We start from the raw sequence: 13573 nt of genomic DNA, 5'->3' as shown, positions 1-13573 counted from the left end.
AAAGAATTTTAATATGAAATATTTGTTAAAATAACAAAGAAACTGCAAAGAAAAGGTAAAAAGTGTTCAAATTCGTCCTACTACCGGAGGGATTTCAACATGAAACAAACATTTGTTGTTTTGACAGTTTTAACATAGACGGAAGTATTAGAATTGGGGTTATTCTGATGTTTTTCATGAGGAAATTTAAGTTTTTTTTTATTTAATTTTACCTAGAAATCGGCATTTACCCACTTCTAAGGAAAACAACTTTACAACCTCTCGACAAACTAAATAATGATATTTTTTACAGCTTGTAGTGAAAAAAATAAATATGTTTGTTTTCCATTGTAGTTTGATATTAGAATCGTTTATTTCATAATCACCCTGTATCAGATGTTTTGACAAATTGTGTGAAGGTCTGCGTTTTTTTAAAAATCTGGTTTATTTTATTTCTGTAAATCTATTTAAGAATTGAAAAACTGCTAAATCTGATTTCAATAAATAGAATACAGCAAAAACCTAAATTCGCTAGTCTGCTATAGAAAGAGAATTATTGATTTTAACATACTTACAAAAAACTGATTTTATTCAAAAGTATCTTAATTAATAAATTTATTTAGATTATAACGTCTGTTTTATATATTGCAGCAACTTTATGTAAAATCTTACAAATTTGAATTCAATTTGGTGTGACATTTTATTTAGACGCAAATGTTGATATAATCTTATATTGGCGTTGTAAAAATGATCTTTTCTCTTAACGGTGTTGTATAAGGTTAGATGGTCCGTAAAGGCTTCAATCAGTAAATTTACGACGCGGCTAGTGAAGATTAAATTCCAATATGATCTTAACTCTTCACAATCAATAGACATTTTCACGCGTTTCGTAGCGTCAATAACGATAATGAACCTTTTATTCCGTTTTCATTTATTCTGAAAACTGGCTATCTCTGAATACACTTCGTGTGCAATTTACATAATTTTTCGAAGCATATCCTGTCAAGCACAGCAATTTTTTTTCGTCATAAAGGGACAAAAGCACTGAATACAAGGCTCTTCGGGAATGCTCAAAGGAAATATCTCCGCTGGCTTTTAGTAAATTAGATCCATTGTAAAGTTAATTTTTTCAACTTATTTGTCAATTTTAATGATACCTGACATTTTTTGGGTCAATTTGTTTTAATGAAATCATGAAAACCAAAGCTGTCGAGTTTCGGTGACGAATCGGTTATTTTGTGGCCACAACACACTACACAAAATTTACGACCCACATATTGGGCCCATCATTTTTGCTAATTTTTTTTGCTACAGCATTATTTACGTCCGCAACTCTGCAATAATTTTGATCTAGAACAATATTTGCATTTTTTAATTAAAACCGCTCCCTCCGAGATATAAAAATTAAATAGGTATGTTTATTTTGATGTTGGAAAAGTTAATTTAAAGACACTTTTCGACCGAACATAAAGTAATTAGAAGCGCAACACGAAGCCACAATTTCGCTGTATTTAATTTGACATGGATGCGCTCTGTTACTTTTTTTCTTATTAAAATGACAAGCTGAAGAATGAGAAGYAATTACGATTGTGACAGTTATGAATCTTGGCTCATTATTCGCGAAATTAAACATTAATGGCTTGTAATTTATATCGTGATTATTTTTCTTATTTACTTAGAGGGTAGATGTGTCAATTTTGGCGCAACAAAACAGCGTTGTCCCGTCTTAACCTTGACTACATTAAAAATGTTGAAGAAAATTGGATTCCGGTGCACTTAAATAAATTGCGTTTGCATTTGCCCCATTATATCAGTAAGTTAATTCAATAACACAAGTTCTCCCGTCTGCGGCAGTTATCTTGGAGTGGTGAAACTTGAACTATGTTGTTGTATCCCGGAATTGCGTGCCACCCCTCACCTTGTCAGTTATAATAATCCGAGCATTATGTTCGAACCAAATTTTGGCCGTCCAGAATTTAATTGCCTTTTCCCTCCAACTTCCCGAGCAAATATGTGATGGTAAGCCGAGGAAATCTGTTTTACAATGCAAATTGTTTACTAGCCGATACTGGCTTGTGGTTATTTGCGAGAAATTCGGGCAAAAAKTCCAAATTAGGTTGATTCAGCGAAGGCTGCGTCGAGATAAGTAAAAAATAAATGCGACATAAGAAAGAAATTTCATTACCAAGTTTTATCTGCGAAATGACATCTTCATGAAACTTTTCCAGACAATTAATTAGAATGTTTGATGTTGGGAAAAAATCTACGTTGGGTCCGTATTTTTCAAACTTTAGTTAACCTACCAAAAGTCCGCTTATGTAACTTTCGAGAAAACTTTGTCAGGCCTGTAATTAGTTTAATTCCTGAATAAGTTTTACGAATTTAATTAACAATCCCGTATCCGGTATAAATAAATCTTAACTTATCAAAGTCTTTGTTCCGGTTTATCARTCCTAAATACAAGTTTCAGAAATAACATTCAAGGCAAAACAGAAAGTTTTATATTTAAGAATGAAGCTGTTGTTTTGTTTACCTAAATACTTGGCTATGATTTACAGGCCTACCAGAAACTGTTTTCTTATTTTAGTTAAATAAATATACAAAGTKTTTTCTTTTTATTGTTACAAATTTAAATACGTGATAGAATATTTAATTAATTTTAAGACAAAAGTTTTCTAGAACATATGTTGAAAAATACYATACAGTGAGCGGCAAAATTATAGAATAATCTTATTTATAAAATTAAAAATATTGTTTTGACAAAAATGCTCAAACAAGTCAATTTTCTTTTAAAAAATACAGAATTTTCAATTTGATTTAAAATTGTATGTTTGCTTTTGTTTCACATTTTGGATGAGTTTTTTTCGAAAGCTTTATGAAATATTTAATATTTTGGTATTATCATTTCGACAATAAAAGATCTATTAAATTGTCTAAAAAAATAAGGGTTTCTATTTAACAAAAATGTCGATGCGTCATTACTCAAAAGCCAGAAAGTGTAGAATTTTAAATCAAGTTGAAAACTGTGAATTTTTCCCAAAACAAAATATTTTCAGTTTTAATAAGATTCTCTCTCCTCTTTTTTGTAAAAAACTATGGAATTTAGGATTTTGTTGCTCAAATAAGTGGCAAGAAACTACAGCCAAATAGTTAAAGTACTTTTTACCCTACACCCCTCAGTTTAGGATGCTCCTGATTAAAAATTTTGACATTTGAATACAAACATTTAAATTCCTTTAGGTATATAAAGGTTATTATCTGTACCTACCAAATTTTGTAACTTTATCTAAAATGGTTTCTGAAATATTGAGAAAAACCCATTAAAAAACGCACTCCTGTCCTGTATTTTTTAATACATACTCACAGGAAACTTTTGTATTAAAATTGAATATTCTATCACCTGTTTCAATTTGTAACAATAAAAACGAAACACTTGTATATTATCAAAAATAAAAAAACTTACAAAAAAATTATAATTATTGATTTTTTCGAAAGCATAAGAAAACACAAACCCATCTCTGAGATAATTTAATTTTTGGTTCAGATATACTTCTTGGTATTCCGTGACGAAAGATTGGTTTTACTGACATTAGATTTCATAAGTCCTTAACTGGATTAGGAGGTCATAATTTGGTAAAGTACGGAAGCCCAATAAAAGGAAGCGGAATTCGAGGACAGGGAGATAGTTAATTAATTCTCTGATTTGCAAAATCGGTGGTGACTGTACTGTAACCTGTGCCCTCCCTTATTTTTGGATTACATGTAAAGTGGTTACGATAGTGTCTGTTAGATGTTTGTACGTTTGTAAGTGTAAACGCAATCACTTTTATTTAGATATAGTATTAGAAAATAAATCTTTTTTTTTTACCATTGTCGTTGGCCTTAACCCCCTATCATGGGTTTAAGTATGTGACAAAATTTTATTAAGATTTAGACTCTATTTGTTAAATAATGTTTATGTTTAAGTTACAGCGTAAAAGATTCTCAGAACTTTTCAAATGCAAAAAAAAATATTTACTTATTTCAAAATGTTCAAAAGCTGTGATTTTTTTAATGAACTCCTGCAAATAACAATTTTCAGAAAAAAATTGACATATTTTAAAAACTATGACAGAGAAGTACCAACAACTTGCATGTATTTTACCAAGTTTGAAAGAGCAAATTCAAAAGTGCAACAAAAATAAGTGATTTCCATTTAAAATTTTAAAGTTGGCGACAATTCCTCATAATTCCGGGAGTTCAGCCATTTTGGAAATAAATTATCTGAATTGAGAATAGTCGATATTGGTTGCATACAAAATTTTAAACTCATTAGAAATTGTAAAGTTTCTAATGTAGACCCTACAAAAATCACTCTATGCAGATATTTTCCTAAGATTGGCCGCATTCAACAAATAAACAGTATTACAACAAAATTTTTAAGAAAGCTTTTAAAAAAGCTCTAACAAAAGTATCTTTTGTACTTAATTACCTAAATTATTGAAAATAATAAAAACTTTAATTTACAAATTGCAGGATTATTACACAATAAGAGAAATCCTTAGATGAATAAACAAGATATACTCGTACGATATACGAGTTTAATACAATTTTATTTTTTTTTTAAACCTAGAAACTCTATTATTAAGGGCATGATTTGTAAAAAAACAAACCTCAATTTTCGTTGAAAAAAAATACTGTACACTAGACCATACCTTATTTTTATTTATTGGTAAAAACACATTTTTTTAATTAACTACAAGTATCTGATCATTATATTTACTTTTTTTTAAAGTAAGACTCAAACGGTTTGCTTGCACCACATCACAAAAACGAATGAATTTGTTTTTAATTAGGATTTAAATTGTACTGTACTAAAACGAACAAAGGATTAAAACTTGTCCGAAATATCGGCTAAATACTAATGAGCGACATAACCGAACAAATTTTAATTAACTCTAAAGAGACTAAATGTAATGTTTGCTGTAATTCATGTCACGTTTTCAAAACGATGCAGAATTAAAATCAAACGAAAGTGATGCCTAAGGCGGTTTTAATTCCAGAATTTTAAAATGAAATTTATTCAATAGCAGTTTTCCGATATATAAACATACATGTGGATATATTGCAAGGTAATCCTGAAACGTAAATTCAAAACCCAATCTCAAATCACCATATTATAACTAAAGCAATAAAACGCAAGAAATGTAACAAAATTCATCGATGAATCAGTTATGAGGTTTATAAGGGAATCTCTCAAACCACAGTTAAATCTATAATAAGGCGTTATTTCTGCACAAATTGAAGTAATAAAATTTTAATTAAAAGACACCTGTAGCTTCCGCAGCGATAATTATTTTTGATTTGTTCGATTTACTGATCATTTTCCCCAGATTAAAAAAATTTTCACTTGACTTAACAAATTTTGTAAAAAATTCAATTTTCTCATCCGGTTGCTTAAAACATTTTTTTGTCACAAGTAAACAAATAATAATTTTTCCGGAGCGTTTAATGAAAATATCAAGTGAAGAATACGAAGAGAAGTAAAGCAGCAAAAGGCGCTCAAGTAGCGCCGCCAGGTTGCAAGTTTAAAAAAGAACTCTTGTACCTGAGAAAACACCAGAAAGTGTTAACAGCAACCTGTAGCAACAGCAGCTACAGTAAAAAAAGTCACAGCACGACGCAATCACGCACATATCACAACTAGAGCCGAGTAAACGAGCTGTTGTTAAGTTCCCGGAACGAGACCCGCCAACGGCCCGGAGCAGGCAGACAAGACTCCGGTGTAACAAGTAGGTAGACGGTGGCCGGGCCAAAATGCGCGCGCAATGCTGATACATCGAACGCCGTTGTCACAGCAAGACATGTATACACTTGTTGTACACAACATAATGAGAAATTTGATTCGATATCAGTGCTAAATGCTGCCAACGAAATAGTTTTTTAAGGTAATTTGAGCAAAATGAGCTTTGGGACTGATTGCTCCGGGGAAGAGACTCCATTGTGTGAAAGCGCAGGATGCGCTGACGAGGCGTCCTGATGAGTTGAACGGCTTCGTTGCTGCTGCTTGTCTTAGATTACACTCGTTTTATAATGTAACAAGTTGATATTTCGCTTACAGTTTTTACAGCTGTTATAAATACGCTCAACAACTTAATGGTGGATGTTTTACGGTAATTTGATGTTCTTAAAGATTCTAAATAGATTTTACAGCTTTATTTAAATTAGCTTGAAATAGAAAATTTGTTTTTAGGTTTTACGTGCAAGTGAGTGATAACTTTAACAACTAATAAATAAATTTGAGGTGTCAAGTCGTCGACAAACCAGACAGCGTACGAATGTGTCTTTTATCTTGTATGTCATAAATTTATAGTTCGTTATTTGTCCTGCTTCTATCTTTACAAGCTGTTTCGTCTAAACTGCACATTAAAGGATTTCTTGTTCTAACAATGATACGTACCTGAAAATTGCACGACCCTCTGGAATAACTAATCTGAATTTAGTATATTTAATATGATTACCATAGTAACTCAAAAATTTTCCGAAAATTTTTTGACTCATTAGCTGCCATTGAATTTTTATGAGGGAGGTAAAAATTTTACCTCCCAGAGAGGTTACATACATATGAAAACTTTTATTGTAATTTTGACATATGACAGAAAATATTTTTACTTTCTTGGGAGGTAATTGGCCATTTTTTTTGAAATTAGAGTGGAAAAACTTACTTTCTGTTAAGATCGTAGGAAAAATAATTACGGATTTACGGAAAACCGCAAAAATGGAATGAAAAAAAAAGTAAATAATAAAATTATTAGAATATTAGATTAAAAAATTAACAAATGTAAAAAAACATTGAAAAAATAAACAGTTGGTTTTAGGCACATAGTACTAAAACTTGTTAAAAGACAATTAAACAAAGAATCCAAAAGTGGTAAAATATACAGGGTGTTCCATTAAAAAAAATAAATATTGTCATAATTATAAAAATAATCGAGTTATGGCTTGGGGCGTTTTTTATAATACATCCTGTATATATATTTTTTTTAACACAAAAACTAACCTCAAATATTCAGTAAAACTTTATTTTAAACATCAAAAATTAAAACTTACTTACTTGAACTCGTGATGTTATGCAATTTTCACCCGAATACCCCTGATTGAATATAAATTTTTTTTTCGTGATTGGCAAAAACTTGAAAAAACTTTCCGGAAACAATCAATGCACTCGGGATATTATAAGTGAAAAAAATTTCAAGATAGCATTCTTAACTACAATCTAACAACTACATCTACATTTTTATTTTTTTGAAAAAGTATTTGTTGGTTTTTTTATAGTCAAGTACAGCAGTTTTCAAAATTTTTGGTGTTTTTTTTAATTTTTTAATTTACACCTTACATTTCAAAAACTTATAACGATGCCATTTTTAAATGCATATTTTAAAATTAAATTAGTTGGTCAAAAAGGAGTTTTTTTATTGTAATCATTATAATTGAAAAAAAAAGAAATCTTTAGAATTCAAGTAACTTCAAGCTTCAAGTACCCATATATTTATTGTACGAATTTTTTTTTTGAGGAAATTTTAATTTTGCATTGATCTGTATTAACACTTTCTACGTCTATATTTAATAGTTTTGAAGTTATGTATATTCACTTTCTGTTGGCGTAAACGACTTGTAATGTGCGATTTGCACACACAAATCTTTACAAAATACCTGTTCTAGCACTATTTTTTAGTTACACAAAAAAAAACTTTCTAAAAAAACTGGTAAACATTTTCACAATTTTCATCTATTGCAAAGTGTTACATACGTTGTTTAATCTGTATGCTTTACAAGTATTCAAGTTGTTTCATAAATGTCTGATTTTTGGTTTTAAATTTTTATTGGTTTTATTGCAAAATTTAGTGTTTAAATTATTTTCACCCAATAATACAAAGTTGAAACGAAGAAGATCTCAGGGTTTATTTTACATTACTTTAAAAATTATATGCTTAACATTATCAAAAATATACTATTTACATAATTTTGAAACTGATAATTATTTCTAAATTTTTTTAATTAGCAATGTAACTTGACGTAAATTACTAAAATTAAATTTATTTTGGGATTTTATAAGGCATAAAATTGCAAAACAACTATTATCAAAATTTTGTTAGAGAAAACTGGGATTGGAAATCAAAATTGTTTAGTGTCTGAGAGTTATCATAAAGAAGAAATCTAATCAATAATTTAACGTCAAAAGGTTCAATACAATACTCAGTAATTTTTTATTAAATTGTTATTTATTAAAATTAAAAAAAAACTAATTAAATTGTTAGTAAATTGTTAANGCATGTATTTTTTTTAGATTGTTTACTTTTCTTTATAATTATGGTCCATAAAGTGTAATAAGTAAGTGTTAATTTTTTTTTGTTTCCCACAAATTCCCAAAACAGATATTTTTTATTTTTTTACGAAATGAGTGAATAAGTTTAATTAAAAACAAACTTAGTTTTAATTTTAACACAGCGTATCGTAGTCTTTAAATTACTAAAAACATATGCGAGTTTTGGTGACACGCTGTGTTTATAATGGTGGATGCGCCGGGCAAACACCTAGTACTATTAATAATGTTATAAGACAATAATATTATTTTAATTTTACTTTATTATACTACTTTATTAAATTAGAAGAAAAATGGCTTTTAAATTTAAAAATATCGAAGTTTATTTTACCATGTCGTTCAAATGGTCAAAATATGGACAATTATTATTAATTGAATTGATTGAATAATTATTACACTATTAAATTCTACCTTTAAAAAATTTTCAATGCTTACTTTTAAATATATAAAATAAGAAAGATATGAATTTTTAACGGTTTTGCTAAAATTATAACTTTTTCTATAAGTTAAAAACAGACAATGTTACTAATAATTTTTTTTTGGAAAACCCCTATTGTTTTATTATAAATTTACCAACTTGTACACATATTTGTATGTTTTTTAATAATATTTTTTTAAATTGTCTTTTGCACCTCTTGCACTAAACGATTATCTTGAAATTTTTAATTCTCACCAGTTTGTAGTCAAAACGCGTAGTGGTTTAAAATAAACGTTTGGTGTTCTGAGATAAACAGTTATTTTATTTAAATATTTCATTAAAATAAATAGAAAAAGTATTCTTAGGGCCAATATATTCAGGATAATTTATTACAATATTTTTTATGCTTTGCTTATTTAAAAATGTGACAGAAACTTGTTGCCTACTCCACAATACAAAAAGAAAATGACACTGACAAATTCTCGGAACCGCAATCGTTAAAAGCAACAAGTTCGGCTTGCAAAATTCAGAGAATCTGAGAGAATTGCAAGTTTGCACACTATTAAAGAGACAAGACAAAAATAACAACATGTGGATTACAACAAAAATAACACAGATTTTATGCACCAAATACTCCTAGAAAGATAAAGATTGCGTTTAATTGATATTTTTACTAAAACTTTTTATTTTATAAATCAAATGTTTTTAAATATCTCAACAATAAATGCCTATTCAGTGTTGTTTCAAAAGTTCTTGTTTACTTATTATGTTTGCAACAGCACATAATATTCCGCTAAGGAAGACTACATATGGCTTCATATTAAAAAACTTCCTTGTGATGCACATTACATGTCACGTGACATTTATTGTGGATCTAACAAAACGACGACTCCTTTTCCGACTTCAATGTTGAGTTACGTTGCTAACAAGTTACACAATACGCTTTACCACAAAGGCAGAAGCCAACTGGACAAAATAGTTTGTTATGGAGCTACAAATACAAATCAAGGTGTACAAATTCAGCTGATTTACTCGTTTRAWAAAGGTGGGTTTATATTCTGCTCTGGTACTCAATAAAATATTATTGAAATGTTCGAGTTAGTAAAAAASCAGTTTTAGAAAAAGTTCTATTCGTTCCTAGAAATATTTTCACCACTCAAATGCATTAAGGACCTGCACAACAAACCGCAAGCGATTGCGGTATTTCAGGACATTCGTATTCCAGCTAGATTTAGAAGGATACGYATTTAGACTTTAGTTGGTAAGCAGCGACTTCGGCATAATTGGTGGAARTTWATCCTTCAATTTTCCAGMRAAACTTTTTACTTTTATTAAATTTTATTCAGTGGTTGTTTTAGAATTCAGAATGYGCTGATTTTGATAGGAGAGTTTTCGTGTTTTTCTAAYGTAATAACCACAGAAAGATAAACATAATGGAACAGGTGGTGGTGAAGTGTTATGATTGAAATAAAACCATTCAAAATAAACCCTCGATTACATAAAACGGATTTAAATTAAATAGAACTGGGAAATGATAGCTATGACAATATCAACTTTACATAATACGATTCRATTGCAATTCAAAGAACCAAAACAAAAATAATTAGTAGAATAACTCTTATTGGGTAACCCATTTGATTACACAATGATGCGTTTCAATAGCCGCATTAGCATCATCAGGTTAGTGGTGGTATTTAAATTAAAGTAGAATTTAATCGATATTGGGAATAGTTCACGCTGCGAAAACATGCCAATTTTTTATTTATCCGCAAAGAATGGATAAAAAACGAATTAAATTATAACATTTGGTTTCAATTTCTGTAAGAATTTTTTTGTTATAAATTAATATAACGTTTTAAGGTTCGTCAGTTAACAATAGAATGACAATCAAGGAGAAATTATTTTTATTCTATCAGAGAAAACGAAATTTCGGAAGTTTCTGCACCAGGAAATGAGAAAAATCTTTCCTGGATTTACTCGTGCGCCTTATTAAGAGAGTTTAGATTATTGCGTATTGATTTTTTTGTGAAAACTGTACTTTTACTGCAATCTCAGCAAACGAAAAAAAAATTATACCGCTGTCCCAGCGAGTTGAAAAAGTCCATTAGTAAAAAATAGTACAATTAAAAAAAAATTATGTAAGACATTGATAGATACTAATCTAGTCTATCGCCTAAAATAATTTTCAACTTTACAGCGTGTTTCAAATGACATGAAACACCATTGTTTTTTGGATGTAGATTTTTTATGACAATGTTTTTAAGCTAAACTTTTATTGCTCGATTTTGCTTAGTTTTAAAAATAAGACGGTTTTTTTGACGAAAACATGCACTTTTTAAAAAAATTATTACACAAAAACTAAGACAACAATTTTTTAGTGTTTTGCATTTGTAAAGATTAAAAAATGAAGACGTTTGTTGAAAGTTCAATAACTTAAAAAAATTAAATGGATCACCCTATTTATTGTTTTTGAATTTTAAAGATTATTAAATTGTCTTTTTAAAATTGTTTACTTTTAGGTGTCTGTAATCAACAACTAAAAAAATATTTAAGGTTAAACATTAAAAAAAAATAATTACTATTGTTTCAGTAGCCAAAAAGTGCACAGTTGCACAAGAGATGAAAGAAATATCACTTAATAATCACATTTGTGTTAAACTGAATCCATTATTCTTTATTTTTACAATAAAATAATTTGAATTTCAGTATTTATAACGACTTTTACAATTTCTTGATAAATCAATTACTATGGTCTCCATAAAATCAACAATGTTTAGATATTGATAGGCATTCTTGCTACAATTAATATTGAATGTTAAATATTTTTTTATTTATCAATTATAGACACTAAAAGTTAATTTTTTTAGATAGACAATTTATCAATCTATATTATTTCTTTAAGAAATTTTTAAATGTTTTTTTGCAAGTCTAAAAAAAAATTAAAACTAGTACATCTGACACTTTCTTAGTGTCCCCAACTGTCTTTCGTAGCACGATGTTTTGAAACGTCTTGAATGACATTTTTTTTAATTTAAGCTTTGCTTTAAGAAATTTTTAAATGTTTTTTTGCAAGTCTAGAAATTTTTTAATCCAATACATCTGACACTTTCTTAGTCTCCCCAACTGTCTTTTGTAGCACGATGTTTTGAAACGTCTCGATTGACATTTTTACTACTAAATTTAAACATTTCTTTAAAAAATTTTCTCCTTTTGAAAATTAAAATGTCAGTACATTTAACACTTTCTTTTTACTTCAGGCCAAAGTAATCCGAAGTAACCCGAAGTGGCCTAAACTGACCTGAACCGACCTGAAGCTCGAAGTGACCCAAACATTATTTTTTACAATCTAAAAGACACTTTTCTAAATGAAAATGGTACTCTTAATCAAATCCGATTGGATTTGACCACATTTACTAGTTTATCAATCTATTAGATGCAAAAATAAAAAATAATTTAATTTTTTTACGTTATTTAACATTTAACAAACTTCTTAATTTATTAATCTTTACCAATGCAAAACACTAAAAAATCGCTACAGCTTTAAATTCTGTACTTTCTTCTTTGCAGAAGTAAGAAAAAAATTGTTTTAGCTGTCTTAGTTTTTGTGTRATGAATATTTAAAAAGTGCAAAAAAACTGAGCGAAATCGACTAATAAAAGTTGATCGTAAAAACATTGTTTTAAAARGCTACATCCAAAAATGTAAAGAAACATACGGTGTTTCATTTAAAAAAACACAAGTTTGTATCCTYWCTTATTTTTGGGATGATGCACTAGATTATCAATGTTTCATACAATTTTTTTAATTGTATTATTTAAAGGTCACTAATGGACTTTTTCAACTCGCTGGGACAGCCTGTACATCAGTCATGAGTAGAATATTCCACTGAAAAAACAAATCTAAATCCGACCCCCATGCAACTAAAAAATCAAATAAAAATTTTAATGCGTTCTCGTYCTGTTTTAACTTATATCCCCTAATTCTGCTCGGCAAATAGGTTTTTTCCAGCAAGGGTGAGGAATGAAAATAAAATTCTTTATGAAATTGTCACGTCTTGAGCAGCTATCCGCGGCTGAAAGATGAACCAATAACCATGATAATGAGCAAGCGAAGGCATGTGACTCCACAAGTGGTACCACCCCCGGCGCGTCGCCCGCCCCCGTCCATTAGATGGTCGTAAAACGGGGCGTTGGGCAAAATGGACAAGTGTCTCGTAAGGACGGTCCATTAATTCCAGAAATTGAGGAAAAAGTCTAATGAATGTGTGTATGAACGTGTTTAAAATGGACGGCCAGGAAGGGCGCACCGGGTCGATATCGGATCACGTGGACGCCCGGGCGGCAGTCTCACCCCCGCCCCCGCCATTGTCGCCCTCGAGATACCATTCCATATCATATCCTACCCCAACAACGCGCACCTGTAGCATCACAAACATATATCAGAATGCAACACTGTTTCTCAGCGTTTTGCCACACACATCACGTCCTTTATTACGGATTATTTTTATTATGCATACGAGCACAAATTTTTCGTACTGTTTGAAACTGAAATGACTGAAAATGCGAAATTTATACACATTTACTGAATGGAGCTTTATTAAAAATAAAAGAGCGGAAAACTTGATAGCGGTTTTTACTCCGACATTGTGAAATTGTCAAGGGTGTGATTTTATAACAAAGTGAAGGCATTTTGCCCAAATTCAAAAATCATTGAAAAGATATTTCACATAAAAATGTTATTTTTTTATTATTGTTTCATAAAATTTTATAATTTTTTGGAAACAAAAATTATTTATTATTGATATTACGAGTATT

General features: G+C 29.5%; 1 protein-coding gene across 1 annotated transcript in view; it reads right to left on the bottom strand.

Moving 5' to 3' along the window:
• LOC123012324 (regulating synaptic membrane exocytosis protein 2) overlaps positions 1-5712 on the bottom strand; it is a 120023-nt gene extending 114311 nt beyond the window's left edge. The window contains exon 1 of the mRNA XM_044410205.1: positions 5567-5712. The gene's annotated coding sequence lies outside the window, so the exon portion shown is untranslated. The remainder of the gene's footprint in view (positions 1-5566) is intronic.
• Between the last annotated feature and the right edge of the window lie 7861 nt (positions 5713-13573).

Source organism: Tribolium madens, unplaced genomic scaffold, assembly GCF_015345945.1.
Source record: "Tribolium madens isolate multiple individuals breed KSU strain unplaced genomic scaffold, Tmad_KSU_1.1 Scaffold_11;HRSCAF=98;Tcas5.2_LG3b, whole genome shotgun sequence".
Lineage (NCBI taxonomy): Eukaryota > Metazoa > Arthropoda > Insecta > Coleoptera > Tenebrionidae > Tribolium > Tribolium madens.
Note: the sequence above shows the minus strand (reverse complement) of the source record. Positions and strands in the feature narration are given on the sequence as shown.